This window comes from Bufo bufo, chromosome 3 (genome assembly GCF_905171765.1).
Source record: "Bufo bufo chromosome 3, aBufBuf1.1, whole genome shotgun sequence".
NCBI classification, from domain to species: Eukaryota; Metazoa; Chordata; class Amphibia; order Anura; family Bufonidae; genus Bufo; species Bufo bufo.
The window spans coordinates 381534201-381549837 of record NC_053391.1 but is presented as its reverse complement, the minus strand read 5'-3'; the positions used below and the strand labels follow the sequence as shown (position 1 = coordinate 381549837).

Sequence of the window (15637 nt, the reverse complement as noted above, 5' to 3'; positions counted from 1 at the left end):
AGTTAAGGGCAGAATCATTTTTGTCCAGGCCAGTTTCATTACTTTGTTTTACAAATTATTCTGTTGAACCACAATTCAAAAGCAATGTCTGATCTTCATTAGTTGATTTTCAGTACATTTTTATTTACTATTACTTTTGTCACTTTCAAGTTATTTCAGTGACCATTGTGGGTTTTTCTTCCTATAACAGAAGGGTACCAACAATTTTGTCCACGTGTGCATGTTTTGGCCAGACTCAGCCTTTGACACAGGCAGTTCTGACCTCATGTTGCAAACAGAAAGTGTTTGATGCAAGACAAAAACTCCTTTAATAAAGATTTAGTGTAAAGTAACTGAAGAACAATATTTGAAATATAAAAACCCTGATGTCACTAAGCTAAAGACATAACATATGTCTTCTGTTTAAATGAACCTATATGCAAAAGTGTAATACTTCACTAAAGGCCAAATGCTCCAAAGAGAAGAGCTGTCATGTTCATACACATTTAGAATTTAGCTTCTTTTTAGTCAATGCCCAACAGAGTTGGCTTGCCCAGTGTAATGTATGCAATACAATGCTTTTCTACAATCAATGGGGGAGGTTTATCATTCCCTACATGCCAGAATTCTACCTTCAAAAGGTCACAAAAAGTCGCTTTTGTGATTTTTTTTTGCAGTTTTACAAAGCTCTCTCCAGTATTAAAAAAATGGGTGTAGTTAGCTAAAAATGCAAAAAAGACCCAAAGTTACAACAGAAGGGGGTGGTGCAGAAGTGGCATTTCTAGACAAAAGGGTTTAAAGATGAGCAAAATGTTAATGTGTACTACTAATTTGGTGCAAAGTACACCAACATAGACTAAAGAAAAACTGATTTTGAATTTTACTCTCATGATAAATTCTCTCCAGTATTTCTAAACGTGGAAGGTTTTCTATATTTTCTGTTCTACATAGTGGGATGTATCATGACTTGTTCACACATTCATTCCATTGTCAATTCTATCCTCTTGGGCTCTTTCATCTACTCACCTGAATCTAGTCTTGGCAAGATAGATATAAGGTATTGCAGCAATACATATAGTCCAGTAAGGCCCTATGCACATTGTATGGATGCATAAACTTCTATGGCACCCATATACCTCTATGGGTACCTCTTCTATGGGTACTTTTGAATGCATACAATTTCTAAGGAGGTATACAGAGATGGTTTCTGTCTGTACAGCATGAACCCAACCAAAAATACTCCACTGGATGCCCTGTCATACAGCATTTAATTTAAAGGGGTTAACCAATGATTCATAAAAAAATAAAGAAAATCAGACATCATACAGTACATGACAATTCCTTTCTAACAAAGCTAGAACCAGCCTTGTACATGGATCCAGAGATCTACCCATTTATTGCTCCAATTGCTGTGGCAGGTTTATATATCAAGCTGGCAGCTCAAGGGGTGTGTCCTTTCTTGGGGGGAATGTCTATTTGTCTAGCTCTCTCCCTATCACAGCTCAAGAGGCAGTAGAAGGATGAAACTGAGCATGTGCAGCTTTCTCAGTAAGTAGGACAAAGAAAAAAAAAAAAACAGCAGGTGGTGCTATACAGATAGATTTTAGTGAATACCTCAGTGGCGATACAAAATTTTTAATTACATGCAATTACAAAAACATTCAGATCCAAGTGCTGGTTTGAAACCTGTGGAATATTTTTCATGGGACAACCCCTTTAAGTATTTATACCCAGTCTAAAGCATATCTCCAAGTAGATTTCATCTTGGTCTCTTATTTGACTAAACCATATGTCAAAAACGAACAGGGTTTTCATAGCTGTTGAAAAATGTAGTATATCCAAAAAATAGGCAGCACTCCAAATGTGGTAAAAGGTGATGACCCGTTTATTCCCAGGCAACGTTTCAGCCCACTCGATGGGGCTTGACAAAGGCCCCATCGAGTGGGCTGAAACGTTGCCTGGGAATAAACGGGTCATCACCTTTTACCACATTTGGAGTGCTGCCTATTCTTTGGATATACTACATTGGAGGAAAGGTTGTCCACCTTTTCAGAGGACTTGCACCCTAACTACTCTTTTTTCACTGTGCTGCTGTTGCTTTTTTGTTTTGTTTTTGTTGAAAAATGTAGATACTTTTTGATTGATGGGTTTTCTAAAATAACTCAATCTGCATATACATCTGGGAAAATGTGGTCTTGCCGCACTGTCTGTCAGCACCATATGTTGGAAGAGATTACCTCCCTTTGCCAGTATGTCTTCCTGCAAACTGGCGGATGGATAACATACAGCAGATACTGTTTTTCCTTTAAAACTGTAAAAGTGTCAAAAGATAGCTACAAATAGGTAAGTACCCTGCTGTCTGCAGACTAATATCACTGGAGCTAACATTGCAAGCTACCAACAAGTTCAATCTGTTTTACAAGATTTTAAGATTTGATGTAGCTGCAGAAATTGTCAGGCTCCAGTCTTGTACTGTTTGATTTACTTATTAATAGAAACTTTCTAATTGACTTTCCATTAATATTTTATTAAGCGAATATGACATCCCAAAGTACATAGGAAATAAGGAGAACAATGACAACAAAGTAGACAAGTACAAGCAGCTTCATCTCATTTCTTCTAATGCATTTCAGTATGCAAAAGCAAATTGACAGAGTTTAGGGTTTGATTCTCTACAATTACAAACCTTCAGAGCTGGTTCTGGATTTCTTTTGGTCAATCTCTGTGTGAAAAGCTTTCTGCGAGATTGCGATTTGCATTTAATGGAGTTGTTCTGGCATTCTGGAAAAGAAATATAAAAATCTTTTTTTTAGCTTTTATACAAAATGTAACCAGTAGGAACACACTAGATTAGGAAAGCAGAAAAAAGCCTGCAGTAATACCGTACATCAGGAAAGCTCAACCTGCGGCCCTCCAGCTGTTGAAAAACGACATCTCCCAGAATGCTCTAATAGCTGTATGCTGTCCAGGCATGCTGGGAGTAGTAGTTTTGCAACAGCTGGAGGGCCGCAGGTTGGGCATCTCTGCTGTACATAAAACACGACTTATTTTGTGTATATAGTGGCAACATATTCCACAACTCGCTGCATGAAATGTATTAATTCAAATTCATAGGCCAATTTCAGATGGCTATATACCTGCTCTATATACTGGTAAATGATTACACAGGTAATTGGAAATTAGATTCCAATGAAACTATGGGGTGATTTAAAGGGGACCTGTCATCGTGAAATGTAGTGTAATCTGCAGGCAGCATGCTATAGAGCAGGAGGAGCTGAGCAGACTGATTTATAGTTTATGTAGAAAAAGGTTCAGTAAAACTTGTAATTTATACATTTAAGTCTCTGCTCTTTCTGATTTCATTGTTCACACTATCAATCACTGGTAACACCTCCCATGTGAACAATGAAGTCAGAAAGAGCAGAGATTTAAATGTATAAATTACACATTTTAATGAATTTTCCCACAAAACTGCTCAGTTCCTCCTGCTCTATAGCATGCTGCCTGCAGATTACACTGCACTTTGTGGAGGCAAGTCCTCTTTAAGTTTGGTTCAGCAGAGCCAGGAGCGGTATACACATTACTACATACGTTCACCTGTGAAATCCCTTAAACTCCTGAGGTTCACAATTTTATCTCAGGTGCACACACACATCCAGAGCAGAGAGTACTGGCTTAACTGGGTGAGAGGCCTAGGTCAGGATTTGAGGGGTACTTTATCTCCTTATGGAGTGCACCTTAATAGGTGTGAGGAGTCTTCTAGGCCATTGCTCCTCTAGAATTCTGCAAATTAGCTCTTAGCTCTGATGCCACCAAATGTAATTATTCCTTATTTGCATCAAATAAAGAATTAAATGGTTTTTCAGGGCTAACAATATTGATGACCTAGCCTCAGAATAGGTCATCAATATCTGAACGGTGAGGGTCCATCACCCAGCATCCCCACTGAGTGGCTTTTCCCTTCTCCCGGAACTACCACTGAAATAGAGCTGGAAGCAGAGCTCCTTTCAAAGTGTAGTGGTCATGCAAGGTTACTGCCCCTCATTCAAGTGAATGGGAGCTTAACTGCAGTAACCCGGCACACACTTTGAACAGTTTAATTCTCAGGGTGGTTCCAATGCTGGCACCTGCATGTGATCGGTGGGGATGCTGGGTGTTGGACTCCCCCAATCTGATAATGATGACCTATTCTGGTCATCAATAAAGTTAGTCTGGAAAACCCCTTTAAGGACCCTATACCCAAATACCACATACATCCCTGAACGGAATATTATAAAGCTTGTTTGCTATTATTTTCCTAATTTTCCTCTCTTAGTTGTCTTTGAAAACATAAAAATATGAATTTAAATAATTAAGGAAATACTATATTCTGTTTAACAAATGTTGAAATGCAGTACACATTTTCAATATCAAGCTCATACATATTTGATCAGTCTCTTAACAATCACACATTTGTTAGCTTTTTCATTCCTTTTTCATTTTTTTTAGATGTCCTTAACGTGCCCAGGATTTTAAAATATCGCAATGTAAGTTGCTGGCATCAGCTATCTGTGCAAAAAGTACCAACAAGTAAAATAGGAGCTGGATATTGCAAGCAATAAAGGCAGATGGTGATGAAAAAAATTGCTTAGTGGGTATTGGCATGTAGTTCCTATATTTTACACTGAAATGATCTATTCTGGTATAAGTAGTAATAGCATAAACACCTGGAACACAGTACAAAAAAAAAAAGTCATATTACCAACCCACACAAATTATTTATGGACAGTCCTGGAGGCCTCTGTTAGGCCCTGGGTTGTCTATATAAAACCATTAGACCCGGCAACCCTACTGCTACCAATAAACCGACAAAGGGAGCGCCCCCAGTTGTCAGCTCTATAATTGCTATTGAAGGGGTTAAACACGGTGATCTACTGACTCAGGTATTACTGAAGTCAGCATAAGTACAGGGAGAGTGGGAGAACTTAAACCCAGTGAGAGAAGGAAAAGAGAGACGATTATTCAAATCCTTGTTGAAGTCTATTAGGAAGTGAATGAATAGTCAGTGCAGTGACAAAAAGTGATTAAAGGGGTTTTGGCACTTCGCTAAGTGGCATTTATCATGTAGAGAAAGTTTATACAAGGCACTTACTAATGTATTGTGATTGTCCATATTGCTTCCTTTGCTGGCTTCATTCATTTTTCCATCACATTATACACTGCTCGTTTCCATGGTTACGACCACCATGCAATCCATCAGTGGTGGTCATGCTTGCACTCTATAGAATAAAATGTTGGCCTCTCTGGTTACCGGGACTGTGGGAGCGCACATAGGCCAGTGGCGGATCCAGAGCCTGGTCTCGGGAGGGGCACAGTCTGTCAGGCTGTCACTGGCACCGCCACAGTTGTCCGCAACCCATGAGGTGAGGTCCTGTCCCTGTCCTGACTCCCACGCGGCGCTCCTCTGTTCCGGGCCGGGAACTTGGTGGGCGTCCCTAATTCTGGCGCCTGATTGTGGCTGGCTGGCAGTAAGATGCACAGGGGGGGGTGGAGGGTGTAAGGGAGTGTATGTGAAGGGGCCCTGAAAAACTTATTAAAGAGAACCTTTCATGGGTCCAAACATTGTAAGATAACTATCTGTGTATGTAGCGCAGGGGAACTCACTGCACTTACTGTGGGGGATCGCCCAGGGATCTCACTGCACTTACTATTATCCCTGGACGCCACTCTGTTCGCCTGCTGTGGCCCCGTTACCTTCTCCCGCGCTGTATGGTAATTGCTACTATCGGAACACCAGGGAGGAGTCTGCCCTGTTTCTCCCTGGGCGTTCCTTCTCCCTGGCTGTAGCGCTGTCCAATCTCAGCGCAGAGCTAACAGTCTGGGAGGTTTTTTTCTCCCTGGCTGTCAGCTCTGCGATGCAATTGGACAGCGCTACAGCCAGGGAGAAGGAACGCCCAGGGAGAAACAGGGCAGACTCCTCCCTGGTGTTCCGATAGTAGCAATTACCATACAGCGCGGGAGAAGGTAAAGGGGCCACAGCGGGCGAATGGAGTGGCGCCCACTCTCCCACTATATTCTCGGGGGGGAAGGGGGGAGAATTGACCCTTTGCCCCACCCCACGGATCCGCCAGTGACATAGGCTGGTACTTTTTTATCGTGTGGAAGCACAGCCACGCTGATGGATTGAAGAGTGGTCGTAACCATGGAAACGAGCAGTGTATAATGTGATGGAAAAATTAATCCAGCCTGCGAAGGAAGCAATATGGACAATCACAATACATTAGAAAGTGCCTTGTATTAACCTTTTCTACATAATAAATGCTATTTGCTAAAGTGACACAACCCCCCTTAAATGTCTATCTACAGGGAGTTTTTTTTTAGGTTAGACCAGTGGTCAGCAACCCACGGCTCCGGAGCCGCATGCGGCTCTTTTGAACCTTTGCCGCGGCTCCGGCATGGGCATGAGCAGTGTGTGTGCGGCATGAGCAGTGTGTGTGCGGCAGCGGCGGGGCAGGCACTGTGCGGCGGCGGCTGGGCAGGCACTGAGATGAGCGCTTCCATTGTGGAAGCGAAACGCTCATCTCCATAGTGATCTGTTTGTATCGCCGTCCTCAGGACAGCGATACAAACAGAAGGCTGTGCGGATGAGCAGGGCAGGGAGGTGTGTCCCTTTCCTGTTCCTCTGATAGGCTGCCGGCACTACTAGGCCGGCAGCCTATTAGAGGCCGGCGTAGGCGGCGCGATGACTTCATCGCGCCACCTGAGCCGTACAGCGCTGGAGTCGGGACACAGGCCGGAAGAGGCCTGCATCGCATCGCTCCAAAGAGGTAAATATAAGTGTTAATTATTTTTTTTTTTAACTGGCAGTCTGGCACATAATGGTATTATACTGGCACATGATTGGGGAATTTGGGGGGGCCCCTGGAATTACTGGCACATGATTGGGGGGGGGGGGGTCTGGTATTACTACTGGCACATGATTGGGGGGGTCTGGTATTACTACTGGCACATGATTGGGGGGGTCTGGTATTACTACTGGCACATGATTGGGGGGGGTCTGGTATTACTACTGGCACATGATTGGGGAGGTCTGGTATTACTGGCACATGATTGGAGGGGGGTCTGGTATTACTGGCACATGATTGGAGGGGGGTCTGGTATTACTGGCACATGATTGGAGGGGGGTTGGTATTACTGGCACATGATTGGAGGGGGGTTTGGTATTACTGGCACATGATTGGAGGGGGGTCTGGTATTACTGGCACATGATTGGAGGGGGGTCTAGTATTACTGGCACATGATTGGATGGGGGTCTGGTATTACTGGCACATGATTGGAGGGGGGTCTGGTATTACTGGCACATGATTAGGGGGGTCTGGTATTACTGGCACATGATTGGAAGGGGGTCTTGTATTACTGGCACATGATTGGGGGGTCTTGTATTACTGGCACATGATTGGGGGGGTCTGGTATTACTGGCACATGATTGGAGGGGGGTCTGGTATTACTGGCACATGATTGGAGGGGGGTCTGGTATTACTGGCACATGATTGGAGGCGGGTCTGGTATTACTGGCACATGATTGGGGGTGGTCTGATAAAGGTAAATTAAATATTTTAATTAGCTATTAATTTGCAAAAATATATTTTACATTGTTAAGTTAAAAAGTCCTTTTTTTCTTCAGATTGACAGCTGACTGCACGATCCTGTATATAGCATTAAGGTAAGAAACAATATATGCAGTGTTATATTTGTTTTAAATGTCGCAATGGTTTTGCGGCTCCCAGTTTTTTTTTTCCTTCGGAAACGGGTCCAAGTGGCTCTTTATGTCTTAAAGGTTGCAGACCCCTGGGTTAGACTGACCCTTGCCTTGCAAGGGTTTTTCGTCTTGTTCTGGGTCAAGACAGGTAAATTCGGGTCCCTTTTTATGCTGCTTTAGCCAACAGTGGGATCAGAGAAAGTGTAAAAAAATGTAAATCTCATAATTATAGTATACGTAGTATATAAGCTGCCCCTATACACTTAAAGTACATCTTTCACTTCAACCAACTTACTGCTTAGATGCTGTGATTGTGAGGGTCAGCAGGCTGAGACACCCACTGTTCACTAGCACAAATAGGACAAACACTCCTCATACTTTAGCTTAATGAGGACCTGTAACCTCTCCTGACATGTCTGTTGTCGCATCTCTTGCATTCTCTCTCTGGAGCATCAGTTTTTATGACTCTAAGATAAGTCATTTCTTTATTATTCCAGCTAGAAGTTATTATGAATAAATGGCTATTAGTTTGCAATGAAGGTCCAGTTGGGTGTTACAAGTTGGGGGGTGTCCCTCCACAGTCTGACACTGGGAGCACTAATTGTATTCTGTCAGACTGTGCAGGGACCTGGACCTTCACTGCTAGTAATTCATTCATAACTTTTAGCAGGAAAAATAAAGGAATGGCACATCATAGAGTCATAAAAATGCTATTACATGGAGAATGCAATTAGCTGCTAATACAGACATGTCAGAAAAGGCAACAGGTTCACTTTAAGGGGTTCCGAAAGAGTGGACTACACAGACAGCATCTTGTCGTTGATGTCAGAACTTGTACAAATGAGAAAAGTGGATGCACGCAAGGAGGCCCATTTCTAATTTAAAGGCTCTATCTGATGAATAATGGGAAGAAAACGAAAATCAGATATCATATAGTACATGACAATGGGGGAGATTAATCAAATTGGTGTAAAGTAGAACTGGCATAGTTGTCCATAGCAACCAATCAGAGCTGTGAAAAATGAAAGATGAAATCTGATTGGTTGCTACGGGCAACTAAGCCAGTTCTACTTTACATCAATTTGATAAGTCTCCCCCAATATATTTCTAACAAAGCTAGAACCAGCCCTGTACGTCACATGGATCCAGAACTTCAATTGCTCTGCTAGATTTTCTCTGGCTAAAGCCAGGGGTGTGCTTTTTCTCAGGGGATGTGACTTTTCTCAGGGGGTGTGTCCTTTCTGCTGCAGCTCTCTCTTTATCACAGCTTAGTATGTGTCCTTTCTGCTGCAGCTCTCTCTTTATCACAGCTTAGTATGTGTGTCCTTTCTGCTGCAGCTCTCTCTTTATCACAGCTTAGTATGTGTGTCCTTTCTACTGCAGCTCTCTCTTTATCACAGCTTAGTATGTGTGTCCTTTCTGCTGCAGCTCTCTCTTTATCACAGCTTAGTATATGTGTCCTTTCTGCTGCAGCTCTCTCTTTATCACAGCTTAGTATGTGTGTCCTTTCTGCTGCAGCTCTCTCTTTATCACAGCTTAGTATGTGTGTCCTTTCTACTGCAGCTCTCTCTTTATCACAGCTTAGTATGTGTCCTTTCTGCTGCAGCTCTCTCTTTATCACAGCTTAGTATGTGTGTCCTTTCTGCTGCAGCTCTCTCTTTATCACAGCTTAGTATGTGTGTCCTTTCTGCTGCAGCTCTCTCTTTATCACAGCTTAGTATGTGTGTCCTTTCTGCTGCAGCTCTCTCTTTATCACAGCTTAGCATGTGTGTCCTTTCTGCTGCAGCTCTCTCTTTATCACAGATTAGTATGTGTCCTTTCTGCTGCAGCGCTCTCTTTATCACAGCTTAGTATGTGTGTCCTTTCTGCTGCAGCTCTCTCTTTATCACAGCTTAGTATGTGTGTCCTTTCTGCTGCAGCTCTCTTTATCACAGCTTAGTATGTGTCCTTTCTGCTGCAGCGCTCTCTTTATCACAGCTTAGTATGTGTGTCCTTTCTGCTGCAGCTCTCTCTTTATCACAGCTTAGTATGTGTGTCCTTTCTGCTGCAGCTCTCTCTTTATCACAGCTTAGTATATGTGTCCTTTCTGCTGCAGCTCTCTCTTTATCACAGCTTAGTATGTGTGTCCTTTCTGCTGCAGCTCTCTCTTTATCACAGCTTAGTATGTGTGTCCTTTCTGCTGCAGCGCTCTCTTTATCACAGCTTAGTATGTGTGTCCTTTCTGCTGCAGCTCTCTTTATCACAGCTTAGTATGTGTGTCCTTTCTGCTGCAGCTCTCTCTTTATCACAGCTTAGTATATGTGTCCTTTCTGCTGCAGCTCTCTCTTTATCACAGCTTAGTATGTGTGTCCTTTCTGCTGCAGCTCTCTCTTTATCACAGCTTAGTATGTGTGTCCTTTCTGCTGCAGCTCTCTCTTTATCACAGCTTAGTATGTGTGTCCTTTCTGCTGCAGCTCTCTCTTTATCACAGCTTAGTATGTGTGTCCTTTCTGCTGCAGCTCTCTCTTTATCACAGCTTAGTATGTGTCCTTTCTGCTGCAGCTCTCTCTTTATCACAGCTTAGTATGTGTGTCCTTTCTGCTGCAGCTCTCTCTTTATCACAGCTTAGTATGTGTGTCCTTTCTGCTGCAGCTCTCTCTTTATCACAGCTTAGTATGTGTCCTTTCTGCTGCAGCGCTCTCTTTATCACAGCTTAGTATGTGTGTCCTTTCTGCTGCAGCTCTCTCTTTATCACAGCTTAGTATGTGTGTCCTTTCTGCTGCAGCTCTCTCTTTATCACAGCTTAGTATATGTGTCCTTTCTGCTGCAGCTCTCTCTTTATCACAGCTTAGTATGTGTGTCCTTTCTGCTGCAGCTCTCTCTTTAGCACAGCTTAGTATGTGTCCTTTCTGCTGCAGCTCTCTCTTTATCACAGCTTAGTATGTGTGTCCTTTCTGCTGCAGCTCTCTCTTTATCACAGCTTAGTATGTGTGTCCTTTCTGCTGCACCTCTCTCTTTATCACAGCTTAGTATGTGTGTCCTTTCTGCTGCAGCTCTCTCTTTATCACAGCTTAGTATGTGTGTCCTTTCTGCTGCAGCTCTCTCTTTATCACAGCTTAGTATGTGTCCTTTCTGCTGCAGCTCTCTCTTTATCACAGCTTAGTATGTGTCCTTTCTGCTGCAGCTCTCTCTTTATCACAGCTTAGTATGTGTGTCCTTTCTGCTGCAGCTCTCTCTTTATCACAGCTTAGTATGTGTGTCCTTTCTGCTGCAGCTCTCTCTTTATCACAGCTTAGTATGTGTGTCCTTTCTGCTGCAGCGCTCTCTTTATCACAGCTTAGTATGTGTGTCCTTTCTGCTGCAGCTCTCTCTTTATCACAGCTTAGTATGTGTGTCCTTTCTGCTGCAGCTCTCTCTTTATCACAGCTTAGTATATGTGTCCTTTCTGCTGCAGCTCTCTCTTTATCACAGCTTAGTATGTGTGTCCTTTCTGCTGCAGCTCTCTCTTTATCACAGCTTAGTATGTGTGTCCTTTCTGCTGCAGCTCTCTCTTTATCACAGCTTAGTATGTGTCCTTTCTGCTGCAGCTCTCTCTTTATCACAGCTTAGTATGTGTGTCCTTTCTGCTGCAGCTCTCTCTTTATCACAGCTTAGTATGTGTGTCCTTTCTGCTGCACCTCTCTCTTTATCACAGCTTAGTATGTGTGTCCTTTCTGCTGCAGCTCTCTCTTTATCACAGCTTAGTATGTGTGTCCTTTCTGCTGCAGCTCTCTCTTTATCACAGCTTAGTATGTGTCCTTTCTGCTGCAGCTCTCTCTTTATCACAGCTTAGTATGTGTCCTTTCTGCTGCAGCTCTCTCTTTATCACAGCTTAGTATGTGTGTCCTTTCTGCTGCAGCTCTCTCTTTATCACAGCTTAGTATGTGTGTCCTTTCTGCTGCAGCTCTCTCTTTATCACAGCTTAGTATGTGTGTCCTTTCTGCTGCAGCTCTCTCTTTATCACAGCTTAGTATGTGTGTCCTTTCTGCTGCAGCGCTCCTCCCTGTAACTGTTACAACAGTAAATACAGCTAGGTAAAGGATGAGCATGTGTGTCCACCTCAGCGAAATAATGAAAACAGCAGGTGGCGCTATACAGATAGATTGTATTGAATAACTCGGCCACTATACATTTTTAATTACATGCAATTCAAATTCAGATTTCTATTCAGATCCAGGCACTGATATGAAAAACTGAGAATATTTTTTTTTTGTGGGACAACCCTTTCAAGAAAATGCTATGTTCCTTCCTGGTCATATCTTACAACTACTGGTGAACTTCTACGGTGGTGAGGGATTTTCTGGAGAACCATGAATGAGGTGGACTTTTGCTAGCACCCTGCTGTCACCAAGTCAACAGTTGGAAACCATGAAGCTCATATAAAATTCTAGCACATGGGCCCTTAGTTGTTGGCCTCTGTACCTGGGTAAGGTCTCATGACATCACAAGTGACATCACAAGTTTCAGTTAGGTGAGCTGCTGTGACATCACAAGTGAGTCCTAAAAGTCAGGTAAGCTGCCGCGACATCACAACTGTGCTCACATGAGGGAACTGCTGTGACATCACAACTGTTTCAGAGTGGTAAGCCACTGTGATATTTAAAGTGGGTTTCAGTCATAATAAGTTGTTTTACCCTTTCAGGTAAGGCTAAGTTCAGATCAGCAGACGAATCACAGAAATGCTGGCTCCGGCTTACACACATCTCATTCACTGTTATGGGGTTGATCAGATTTCTGGCATGAATACTGGCATACTGCGGAATCTGCAACATAGGCTGAAGCCAGAGGATTACCACATGATCTCTGACTACTACCACTCTAGTCCTATGTCTTCATCTTTACTCTTGTCTTATATTTTATTGAAGAGACCTGCCCTTCTAGACTTAGCATAAGTAGCTACAGACCCATGGTTACGTAAATCTGATTAACTGCTGCTGCCCCTACTCAATCCGCTCAATTCACCAAACTGATAGATCACTCGATCAAAAAGAAAAAAGGAGGTATTTGGCAGCATGCTTATTAACTAGAAAAGAGAAATGTATTTTCTAGAATTTCTGCATTAAAACACAAACGTTAGTGTTTTGAAAAATAAAAAAATCATATATTATTTACCATAAAAAAAAGCATTTGACTAATAATTTATTTACTGAGCTAACATGTGAAAAAACCAACTTTGCTGCAATGTTCAGTGATCTTCACTAAATTGTCATGACAGTGAGGGTAAGCAATGCTGCAGGACCCAAGAGAGCCCTCCTGACAATGCCAGTCAATGTGGTGCATTGTCAGGAGACTAATTATTGGAGAATTCATGAGCCAGAGATTTTAGTAGGCCAGTAATATCAACTTACATAGACATGAACAGGGAAAAATCGATGGCGCCAGCACAAATTTTTAGGTGCATTGACCACCTGTCTCCTGGGACCTATCCAGCCTTGGTGTAGAATGTCATTTGTGGGGAAGGGGGTTGAGGTCTGCCAGTCCTGCTCTTTTCCGTATGCCCTGAGGTTTGGCACTGCGGTCAGATTATGCAGAAATGCACTGAAGAGCTACGGTAAAAATGTTAATGAAACACCCTGTTTGCTTTTTAAAACGAGGTAATACGATGTAACAGCAGGTCAAACCAGTTTACGTTTTAGTATTAGCCTATTATAATCGGATAGAGTGCATGGCTGAAGGGTTAAAGCTGGGCAGATGGCTCCACTGACATGTATGATTGCCATTAGCTAACAAAATGGGAGGGGAGTTATGGAGCTATCTGTCTGAATAATTTATTCTAATACAGTGATGTGATCTCCTCCAAAAATCCCTGGGAGGAATGGCCAAATGTTAGCAGAAAATCCGCATTTCCAGCTACCTAATTGTTTTAATGCTGAGCTCCAGTGTATGTCAATAGATTGGTCTCCGTCAGTGAATACATTAAACCACAATGACAATAGGACCATATAACTGCATTGTCATGGGCGAGTTTAGTTCTCATTTTGATAAAATTATAACTTATTTGTGGAAATTGTTTCACTGCTTGCTATTGGACTGAAATTTGGAGAAGCAGTAAGTATGACAGTGAATGTGTTTGAAAATCTGCATGCAGAATTGTCCATTTTTATATGATATGACATTAATGACTGCACCAACGAGCTGCAGTACCAGAGAAGCCACTGCGTCTGATCAAACAGTGAAGGGGACCGGTGCACCACTCTTCATTTTGCTGATCAAGGTTTCTCAGGGTTCAGACCTTTGCTAATCAAGCAATGATGGCCTAAGGACAGACCAGCATTGCTTAAATACTGGTACGCCCCTTTTTCATCCGTGTGGCCTGTGCTGATGAATGCAGACCCATTCAACTTGAATGGGTCCGTAATCAGTAAACCGTAAAAAAAAATCTGTAAACCGCAAAAAAAATCGAACAAGATGCCTCCATTCCATACCGGACCTTCCGGATTGCAGACCCATTCAAGTGACTAGGTCCGCATCTGTGATGTGGTGCACAAACGGCTGGTGTCCGTATAGTGCAGACCCGCTGTTTGCGAGCCACAATACAGGCACCAGCCAACAACGATCATGTGCCCTTAATGGATTGAATGGAACTGTATAAAAAAGGACACGCAAAAAAAACAAAAGTATATTACCATACAGATGTAGCAGGGGTAACACACATTCTTAACTCATCGTGTTATCTTGAAACAAAAGCCATTGAAAAGCAATTGCTTAACGCATTTAGTTATATTTAGTTTAGATAACATGTCTCATAAAGCATGTGTGTTAACCCTGCTACATCCGTACATCACCATATTATAGTGCTGGTTCACATTTCTTCAATAAATAGGTGTGTGTTTCCTCGAGCAAATATGTTCGGAATAATTTTTGAGTACATGCACTTGTAAGACACACACCTTTCAAAACTCTTATGGCCCAATATTTTGGCAAATTATCGGGAATGAATGTTTCTGCGAACGCTCATTTCAGACAATCTGCCCATGTAAATGTGCCGCCGATCACCTGATGAATGAGCAAAACGCTTGTTCATTAGGTGATCCTGTTGTTCGTGCAGACACCTACACAGCGATGTGCCACCCAGAAACAATGCAGCTGCATTGCAATAGCCATCCCTCATCCTCATACTGTGAAGGTGATCTCTGCATGTAAATGTCTCCTTCACTGAACGAGCAGCCGTCTGCCGAGAAGGAACGCTTCCTTCGCAACAATCGGCTGTGATCTAATAGAGCCCTAACTCTAGAAATTGCAATTCTCTTGATATATATGGTGCAAGACATGTACAGCAAGCACTGTTGATTCTCATGTGGTAGATGTTTATCTTACTAACTTACCCACACCCTTAAAGGGGCTATGTACCTTTGGGTGGGTTCCTTCTCTCCCCAGCCTCGGCTGTTCTGCTGCGCTCCCATGATGTACACTTGTGTTTCATTGCTGGCAGCAGCAGTGACCTGCTCCCCCTGCGTCATGTCAAATGCTCACGTGGAGCAGGTCACCGCTGCGGCCAGCTATTGGCTACAGCAGTGTTAAAGCAGAAGTTTACTTCCTGGGAATGCAGCAGAGCCTCCTAAGGTGGGTGAGTGAAGGAGCAGGAAACCAGTGGCAGGAACCAGGTAAGTATGCTTCCCTGGGTAGGTCCCCCCACCGATCCTCCAAAGGTGCACAAACTCTTTAATGGGTGTCTGTCACCAAAATCAGTTTCAAAGTAAACATATCAACATGTAGGGTAGGTGACCCAAAGCATAATTATACCTTTCTTGTGAAAATCTGACCTCTGTTCTTGAGAAATATATTTTTTCTATGCAAATATGGCTTTCGGTGCACTGTGGACAGGGCTGCCCTATATGATGCACCATTGCTCCACTAGTAACGGTGCTCAGACCTTCCCATCTTGTTTGATTAACAGTCCTT

General features: G+C 42.9%; 1 protein-coding gene across 1 annotated transcript in view; it reads right to left on the bottom strand.

Annotated features, from left to right (window-relative positions):
* Nucleotides 1-15637, bottom strand: part of SRRM3 (serine/arginine repetitive matrix 3) — a 487174-nt gene that overhangs the window by 384459 nt on the left and 87078 nt on the right. The window contains exon 2 of the mRNA XM_040424724.1: nt 2666-2760. The gene's annotated coding sequence lies outside the window, so the exon portion shown is untranslated. The remainder of the gene's footprint in view (nt 1-2665; nt 2761-15637) is intronic.